Raw genomic sequence first — 10,369 nt, forward strand, 5'->3', positions numbered from 1 at the left:
CAACAAAATTAAATAAATATCCTCTAATAATACAAATTATTTTCACTGTCAAATTACCGACAAAAATTGTTAAAAAATTTACAAATGTGCAACAAAATGCAGCCAAATAAAACGTGAAGAGAGGAAAAAAAATTAAAGGTTATTTACCTTAAACTAACAAAAGAAATGAACATTAAATTAATATTGTCATTTGGTTTTTAATATTGGAAAATATTTGCAAAGTGTGAAAATATTAAAATGATTAGAGAGATTGTAATTTAATTTAATAAAAAATAATTTTAGTTGTTTTGGAACAATTTTTTAAACTATTACTCCAATTTAGTTTTACATTTAATCAAAATGCTGTTTAAAAAAATAAAAACCAATTAATGTCTATTTATTTGTTATATGACAGTTAACAATTTTTTTCAAGTTTTTTTTATTAATTTTTATTTTTATTTTTCTTTTTTTTTGGCAAAACAAACACAATTTGATTACACAAACTTTCACTTTCACTATCTAATATTTTAGACATACAAGTCAAAAAATTTGAAAAAAAAAAATACGAAAAAAAATATTGTTCGATATACAAAACTTTTACAAGCAAAGTAATGCCGTCAACACAGTTAGCGAATTCAGTTAAAGTTTAAAAGACAGACAGACATATGAACTTTCTTAAAAATATAATTCATTACAACCCATGGAAGGTGGTGTTGTTGTATTACACAAATCATGTTTAATAGTTTATTATTTTTTTCTTTTTAATATTTTTTCTTAATTTCTATTATTTTTATTTCAATTTATGGCCTGAATATGTTAATAACGAAATTGTAAATTATTGTGTTTCTTAATCACAATGAAATGTCAAGTCTAGTGTCAGTTTAAGTGTCACGTTTTGTAAGAGCAGAAAGTATTTTCAAAATAATCAATTATAATGATTTTCAGCTAAATGAAGAAATTTTCCGAAAAAATAATAAAATTTTTTCGAATAATCGAAAAAAAATTATTCGAATAATCGAATAAAATTATTCGAATAATCGAATAATTTTATTCGAATAATTATTCAGAAGCATACATAGAATAGACTAAGACAACAAAAAGAATATTTGAGAATTTTTCCGAAAAAAAAAACTTTTTTTGTTATTCGAATAATAACGATTAATCGATAAATCGTTTAATGTTATTCAATTATTTGAATAAAAATATTCGTTTATACGATTAAAAGTGTTTTTTTATGAGATTTAACGCAAACTAAATCGCTAAACTATACAAATTATCCGATTAATCGATTAAATTTATTCGAATAATCGAACAAAATTTCTCATGTAATAGACTAAGCAAACAGAACTATTGTTTGACAATTTTTTAAAAACATTTTTATTAATCGAATAAAATTTTACGATTAATCGATTAAAAATATACGATTATTCGAATAAAGTTATTCGCTAAATGAATAAACTATAATTAAGTCTAATCTAATTATTTTTATGAGATTTTAAGCATATCATACAATTAATCGATTAAAATTACCCGATTAATCGATTAAATTTATTCGAATAATCGTGCAAAAATTCTCATGCAAACGACTAAGCAAATAAAACTAATGTTCGACAATTTTTTAATAATATATTTTCTTTTTAATCGAATAAAATTTAACGATTAATCGATTAAAAATATACGATTATACGAATAAAGGTATTCGCTAAATAAATACAAATATTTTTATGAGATTTTAAGCATATCATACAATTAATCGATTAAAATTATCCGATTAATCGATTGAAATTTATTCGAATAATCGTGCAAAAATTCTCATGCAATCGACTAATCGAACAAAACTAATTTTTTAAAATATTTTTTCTTTTTAATCGAATAAAATTTAACGATTAATCGTTTAAAAATATAGGATTAATCGATTAAAATTATTCGATTATTCGAATAAAAATATTCGCTAAATCAATAAACATATTTTTATGACATTTTTTGTATATTATATAATTAGTCGATTAAGATTACCCGGTTAATCGATTAAATTTATTCGAATAAACGTGCAAAAATTCTCATGCAATCGACTAATCGAACAAAACTAATTTTTGACAATTTTTTAAAAATATTTGTTCTTTTTAAGCGAATAAAATTTAACGATTAATCGTTTAAAATTATCCAATTATTCGAATAAAGATATTCGCTTAAACGATTTAAAGCGGTTTTATAAGATTTAATAGAAATTGTTTTCTAAACGATTAAAATTATACGATTAATCGATTAACATTATTCGAATAATCGTTTAAAAATATTCGAATAATCGATTAAGCATTTAACACTCATGTTTTTTATATTTTTAATATTTTTTCAAAATTTTTTAAAAAAAAATTATTATTTTAATCGACTAAAATTTAACGATTAATCGATTAAAATTATCAATTAATCGATTCAAAATATTCTCTAAAACGATTAAATTTATTTTTAATAAATTTCCGTGCAAATAAACGTTTAAAAATATTCGAATAATCGTTTCAAAAATACTCGAATAATCGATTAGGCGATGAGAACTAAAACTCAATAATTTAATAATTTTTTTTTCAGAATCTTTTTAACAAAAATTGTTTTAATCGATTAATATTTAACGATTAATCGATTAAAAATGTATTCGAATAGTCGATTAAAATTGTATTCGAATACTTTATAAAAAATAATCGAAAAATCCATTTAAAAATTCCAAATCGATTAAAAGTATTCGAATAACCAAATAAAGATATTTGAATAACCTAATAAAAATATTCGAATAATAGATTTAAAACTATTTATGAAAATTGTTTAATCGAATAATCGATTAAAAATATTCGAATAACCGGATAAAAATATTCGAATAACCGAATAAAAATATTCGAATAATGGATTTGAAATTATTTATAAAAATCATTACATAAATCCGATTAAAATTGTACGATTAATCGTTAAAAAAAATATTCGAATAATAGGATTAAAACCATTCGAATAATCGATTAATTAGTATTGTAAAAAATTTGCGAATAAAAGGACAAGAATTAACGAAACAATAATTCGATGAAAAGTATTTATAAATCAAAAAAATATTCGAATAATCGTTTAAAAATATTCGAATAACCGAATAAAAATATTCGGTTATTTCTAAAAATTATTGAACTAAATCATTACATTAATCAGATTAAAATTGTACGAATAATCGTTAAAAAATATTCGAATAATAGGATTAAAATCATTCGAATAATCGATTAATAAGTAGTGTAGAAAATTACCAAATAAAAGGATAAGAATGAACGAAACAATAAAACGATGAAAGTGTTTATAAACCAACAAAAATTTTCGAATAATCGTTTAAAAATATTCGAATAATCGAATAAAAATATTCTAATAATCGAATAAAAATATTCGAATAATGGATTTGAAATTATTTATGAAAATTATTAAACTAAATCATAAAAAATATTCGAATAACGCAATAAAAATATTTGTATAACCGAATAAAAATATCCGAATAACCGAATAAAAATTTTCGAAAATTGTTTAACTTAATCATGACATTGACCATACAATTAATTAATTTAAACTATTCGATTATTCGAATTCGAGAAAATATTTTTAAATACGAATAATCGATTGAAATTAGTAAAATAATTTTTAAAAATTACCTTTTTAAGTTTTGATTTAAAATTTTTTGTAAATTCTTTTAATTACCTGCAAAGATAAAATTTATGAAATTGATTAATTTTTTAATAATTATTTAAACAACTTTAAGGTTTAATTATACAACAAAAATGCAACTCTGCCTTAATATAAGGCTGCCATATTACATTCACTTAATGTCTGGCCACTTGAGTTTGTTTTTGTTTACAAATAAATTCCCCTTTTGTTGTAAAGAGTGAAAAGAAAAACGGGATCAATTATTTGCCAAAGTAATTGTTGTTTGTTTTGTTTGGCATTATAATACACTTAACAAAAAAGTATGGGTAAATATAACAACTTATGTATGAATAGTTGTAAGCAAATGAAAAGAAATTGTAAATAAATTAATTTGTGGTATTTTTAACTTTAAAGTAAGAAAAATAAACTCCGCAGACAACTAACTACTAGAGAGGAGATAATAATAGGAACAACATATTATGAAAAAGAATGAAAACTAAATAACAAGACAAAATGTCATCCAAGAAAACAACCAACAGTCGGGCAGTCAGTCATTTTAGTGATTTTGTTGTATACACAAGTTTCAATGAGGCAGACTATTGCGCCGAGTAAGTAGGCTTGGGGTTTTTGGGGGATGTAATGCATTGGCAATGTGTAGAATGAATACTAAGTAAATGTATGACACAATGAGGCTATTTTTATAGCTGTCAAATAATAGTTGATGATGCTTTAGGCCGTGAGCTGCAATACAAAGGAAAATAAACTCCTCTGGCAGACCAACTAACTAGCTCTAGCTAGACATGTAAACAGTCAACCAAAACCAGCAGCAGCAACTAAAATTATCTGATGCATGCAGTATGTACTGACGTACATACATAACAACATACATACATGTTGACTTTTAGAATTCATAGACCTTTTCTTTATTTCTATATGGAGCAACAACAACAACAGAAAAAAATAAATGTGGCAGCAATGAGTGAGTAAGAGTCAGTAGCTGCTGCTGCTACTGCGACATTATTTTGCATTTAAATTTATTCCATGCAACACTTACATGTCACAACAAACACTAGAGATTTTCAAATATAGAAAAAAAAACTTTTGTTCTTTTTGTTAGTTTGCTGTTTAAAGAGTTCTTTACACTTTTATTTTAAAGTGTCTGTTTTGACGGCAAAACAAAAAAAAAATACAAAAAAAAAATAGTTTTTAATTTTAACAGTTTTTGCTTCTAAATATTTATTAAAATTGCATACATTGGTTGTAAAGAAATTCTTTAACTCTTAAAATAATCAACTAGAACTCAAGTTAAGTCTATAGTCCAGGCCATAATCTAGTCTATAATCTAGTCTATAGTCTATTCTTTAATCTATAGAGTAGTCAAGTCTAGTATATAATCAAGTCTATAGTCTAGTCTATAGTCTAGTCTATAGTCTAGTCTATAGTCTAGTCTATAGTCTAGTCTATAGTCTAGTCTATAGTCTAGTCTATAGTCTAGTCTATAGTCTAGTCTATAGTCTAGTCTATAGTCTAGTCTATAGTCTAGTCTATAGTCTAGTCTATAGTTTAGTCTATAGTCTAGTCTATAGTCCAGTCTATAGTCTAGTCTATAGTTTAGTCTATAGTCTAGTCTATAGTCTATTCTATAGTCTAGTCTATAGTCTAGTCTATTGTCTAGTCTATAGTCTAGTCTATAGTCTAGTCTATAGTCTAGTCTATAGCCTAGTCTATAGTCTAGTCTATAGTCTAATCTATAGTCTAGTATATAGTCTAGTCTATAGTCTAGTCTATATTCTAGTCTATAGTCTAGTCTATAGTCTAGTCTATAGTCTAGTCTATAGTCTAGTCTATAGTCTAGTCTATAGTCTAGTCTATAGTCTAGTCTATAGTCTAGTCTATAGTCTAGTCTATAGTCTAGTCTATAGTCTAGTCTATAGTCTAGTCTATAGTTTAGTCTATAGTCTAGTCTATAGTCCAGTCTATAGTCTAGTCTATAGTTTAGTCTATAGTCTAGTCTATAGTCTATTCTATAGTCTAGTCTATAGTCTAGTCTATAGTCTAGTCTATAGTCTAGTCTATAGTCTAGTCTATAGTCTAGTCTATAGTCTAGTCTATAGCCTAGTCTATAGTCTAGTCTATAGTCTAATCTATAGTCTAGTATATAGTCTAGTCTATAGTCTAGTCTATAGTCTAGTCTATAGTCTAGTCTATAGTCTAGTCTATAGTCTAGTCTATAGTCTAGTCTATAGTCTAGTCTATAGTGTAATCTATAGTCTAGTCTATAGTCTTGTCTATAGTCTAGTCTATAGTCTAGTCTATAGTCTAGTCTATAGTCTAGTCTATAGTCTAGTCTATAGTCTAGTCTATAGTCTAGTCTATAGTCTAGTCTATAGTCTAGTCTATAGTCTAGTCTATAGTCTAGTCTATAGTCTAGTCTATAGTCTAGTCTAGTCTAAAGTCTAGTCTATAATCTAGTTTTTAGTCTAGTCTATAGTCGAGACTATAGCCTAGCCTACAACTACTATTTTCTTTTATTTTAATATTTTCTTTAACTTTAATAAGAAAAATCTTCAATTTATTTCTCACCAAAAAAAAAAAAGACAGACGGCCAACCAAAAGCTTATTTTCCCAATACCTTAAAATAAAAAAAACCATTCATCCCTCCATCGATCAATCATGTCATATCAAACATTTGATAGAGAAAAAAATAAACAATTTTTAAAGTTTTCTATATTGTTTAACTTAAAAGTGACCAGCTGAGAGCTAAAGGTCACTAAGGGCCAAAACCATAAGAAGAAATTTATTTTTAAAAGAAAAACTTTAAAGAAAGTTTTCCATAATGATTAATTGTACAGAGAGACAAAGTGATTCTTGTTGATTTCCAGGAACTTGAAACAATTATTGTTAAGTGAAAAAAAAACGTAACGTTACGTTGTAGATAGTTGGCCAAGTTTTCACTTAGACGACGTTGTAAGAAAAAATATAGTTTTTTTTTTGCAAAAACTTGGCATTTCTTTCTTTTTTTATAAACTTGGAACAGTGAGAGTTTAATTGCATTTATAGTTTCTTTAGTTTTTTCCAAACAAGTGCCAATTAAAAAGAAATAGACTTAAGAGGAAAATGTGTTCAGTCAGCAATTAATTGTAAATCAATTATTGTTCGAATATAGTTTTTTTTTAAATTTCTTGAGAAAATTGAAGAATTGCAGAAGAAAAAGTAAAAATTTACTATGAATTTCTTAAGGTTTTTGAGATGTTATTGTTAAAAAATTTTGAAAAAAACATATTTTGCAATTAGTTTTTTATTCTTTTTTTCTAATTTGAAATGTTTTTCTTGTTAAAAGGTGTGTAATCGTTTATTGTTCTGCCTTTTGTCAACGTTCACAATGGCCATTGTAAAGTGTAACAATAAGTGGCATCCTACTAGCCTAGTTTAAGTTTAAAACGGCAGCACTACACCTAAAAGAGTGATGCCAACTAAACCAAATTATTAAACTATGATGTTATGTTCAAAATGTATTGTTCACCTTAACTGCATAACATTTTTTTAAAAAATGCCTTTTATAACAAATATTTGCTTAAACAAAACTTTATCAAATGTAAACCAAAGGTAAAAGGTAAAAAACCTTATAACTACCCTTTATCAAAACAAAAATGTCATGCATATAAAAATATATAAGGCGAAACACTACTCAAGTTGTACGACAGACAATCATCCCTCGTTCTCTTTGTGTTTAAGCAAGGAATAGTAAAAATAGATAACCTACAACAACAGCAGCTATCTTATCATAATAGTTCGGGTAAAATAATAAGAATACACGTGTGTGAGCACTTTTTCCACATGCACTTTGACTTTGTGGAGGAGTAGAAGCAGTTGCTACTGCATGTACTGATTTCCCTACGTCAATGTATATAATATTAAACCAGAAGATCTGAGACTAAGACCCTAACTCAAAATGAAGTGGAATACAACTAGAACAGAACTAGAACAGAACTAGAACAGAACTTGAACAGATCTAGAACAGAACTAGAACAGAACTAGAACAGAACTAGAACAGAACTAGAACAGAACTAGAACAGAACTAGAACAGAACTAGAACAGAACTAGAACAGAACTAGAACAGAATTAGAACAGAACTAGAACAGAACTAGAACAGAACTAGAACAGAACTAGAACAGATCTAGAACAGAACTAGAACAGAACTAGAACAGAACTAGAACAGAACTAGAACAGAACTAGAACAGAACTAGAACAGAACTAGAACAGAACTAGAACAGAACTAGAACAGAACTAGAACAGAACTAGAACAGAACTAGAACAGAACTAGAACAGAACTAGAACAGAACTAGAACAGAACTAGAACAGAACTAGAACAGAACTAGAACAGAACTAGAACAGAACTAGAACAGAACTAGAACAGAACTAGAACAGAACTAGAACAGAACTAGAACAGAACTAGAACAGAACTAGAACAGAACTAGAACAGAACTAGAACAGAACTAGAACAGAACTAGAACAGAACTAGAACAGAACTAGAACAGAACTAGAACAGAACTAGAACAGAACTAGAACAGAACTAGAACAGAACTAGAACAGAACTAGAACAGAACTAGAACAGAACTAGAACAGAACTAGAACAGAACTAGAACAGAAATAGAACAGAACTAGAACAGAACTAGAACAGAACTAGAACAGAACTAGAACAGAACTAGAACAGAACTAGAACAGAACTAGAACAGAACTAGAACAGAATTAGAACAGAACTAGAACAGAACTAGAACAGAACTAGAACAGAACTAGAACAGAACTAGAACAGAACTAGAACAGAACTAGAACAGAACTAGAACAGAACTAGAACAGAACTAGAACAGAACTAGAACAGAACTAGAACAGAACTAGAACAGAACTAGAACAGAACTAGAACAGAACTAGAACAGAACTAGAACAGAACTAGAACAGAACTAGAACAGAACTAGAACAGAACTAGAACAGAACTAGAATAGAACTAGAACAGAACTAGAACAGAACTAGAACAGAACTAGAACAGAACTAGAACAGAACTAGAACAGAACTAGAACAGAACTAGAACAGAACTAGAACAGAACTAGAACAGAACTAGAACAGAACTAGAACAGAACTAGAACAGAACTAGAACAGAACTAGAACAGAACTAGAACAGAACTAGAACAGAACTAGAACAGAACTAGAACAGAACTAGAACAGAACTAGAACAGAACTAGAACAGAACTAGAACAGAACTAGAACAGAACTAGAACAGAACTAGAACAGAACTAGAACAGAACTAGAACAGAACTAGAACAGAACTAGAATAGAACTAGAACAGAATTAGAACAGAACTAGAACAGAACTGGAACAAAACTAGAACAGAACTAAAACAGAACAAGAACAAAACTTGAACTGAACTTAAACAGAATAGAAGTATTTTCTCAAGGGTTCCTTTTAACACCATGAAATCTAAAGGGTGTCTTCTTCCTTTCACTACCGGGGGGTAGTTTTTTTTTTTTTGCTGTTATCTGTTATTCTTATCCTCTTTCATTTTAATTTTTGACAGTTGCACCCTCTCATGTTTGCTGATAAAAAAGCAAACAAATAAAATAAAAAAAGAAAGAAATAATGAATAATAAAAACAAAAACTGAACAAACAACAACATTTTGTTGTGTTCCAAAGACACAATTCTTTTATGGTGAATACAACAACAACAAAAAAGGATTAACAAGACAACGCCTTTGTGTAACACTAGTCTAGTGAACCGACACAAGTAATTTTTCTGGATTTTTTTTTATAAAAAAAGAAGGAAATAAAGTTTCAACACAGTGATTAATATTTTAAATTTATATATAAAAAAAAACTTGGGAAATTACTTTTTTGTGATTTTCTGACAAATTTTGTTTAGTTGGAGCTTCAACAATTTTCAACAGTTAAAAAGTTGGCAATACTTATTTTCAGTATTCATTCAATTACTGGCAAAAACAGAGAGCTGCCATATGTAACCAAATACAAAATTAGTTTCAAAATAAACTTTTAACATTTCACATATTATGTTCTTAATTTAAATCTATTTTTTTAGATAATCATGAAATAATATTTGCTGTCTAAAATCTTCATTAATTTAATTTAAAATATTTGTTATGGTTTTTGTTTTTTTTTTTAGATAAAACTAAAAATACTTCTATGTCATGCTTAATAGATTTCTTTAGAAAAAACTAACACAAAAGCAAAACTATTTGGAGCATGAAACATGCAATTGTAAGATAAATAGTTTGAAATTAACAAAAAAAAAATATCATGTTACAGTTTTTAGTTTCTTTATATTGTTTGAAACCCAAATATATCTTAGAGATCATATTATGTAAGCTACGATTTACATGCTTAAAAAGAGAGGAAAACAATAACAAAAATTTACAGTTGTTAGCTATTTGGGGAGACATGATAGTACTCGTTTTAGATGGATCCAATAAGATTTTTATCCATGACTTTTTAATTATGAGAACGAAAGACAAGGGATTTACTTTAAGAGGAAATTAAGTGAGAATAAATTAATTTATTTTTAAATTGAGATTAAAAACAGAACTAGAACTAATTTAGAATTGAACTAGAAATGAACTAAAACAGAACTAGCACAGAACTAGAACAGAACTAGAACAGAACTAGAACAGAACTAGAACAGAACTAGAACAGAACTAGAACAGAACTAGAACAGAACTAGAA

The sequence above is a fragment of the Lucilia cuprina genome, chromosome 2 (assembly GCF_022045245.1).
Source record: "Lucilia cuprina isolate Lc7/37 chromosome 2, ASM2204524v1, whole genome shotgun sequence".
NCBI lineage: Eukaryota > Metazoa > Arthropoda > Insecta > Diptera > Calliphoridae > Lucilia > Lucilia cuprina.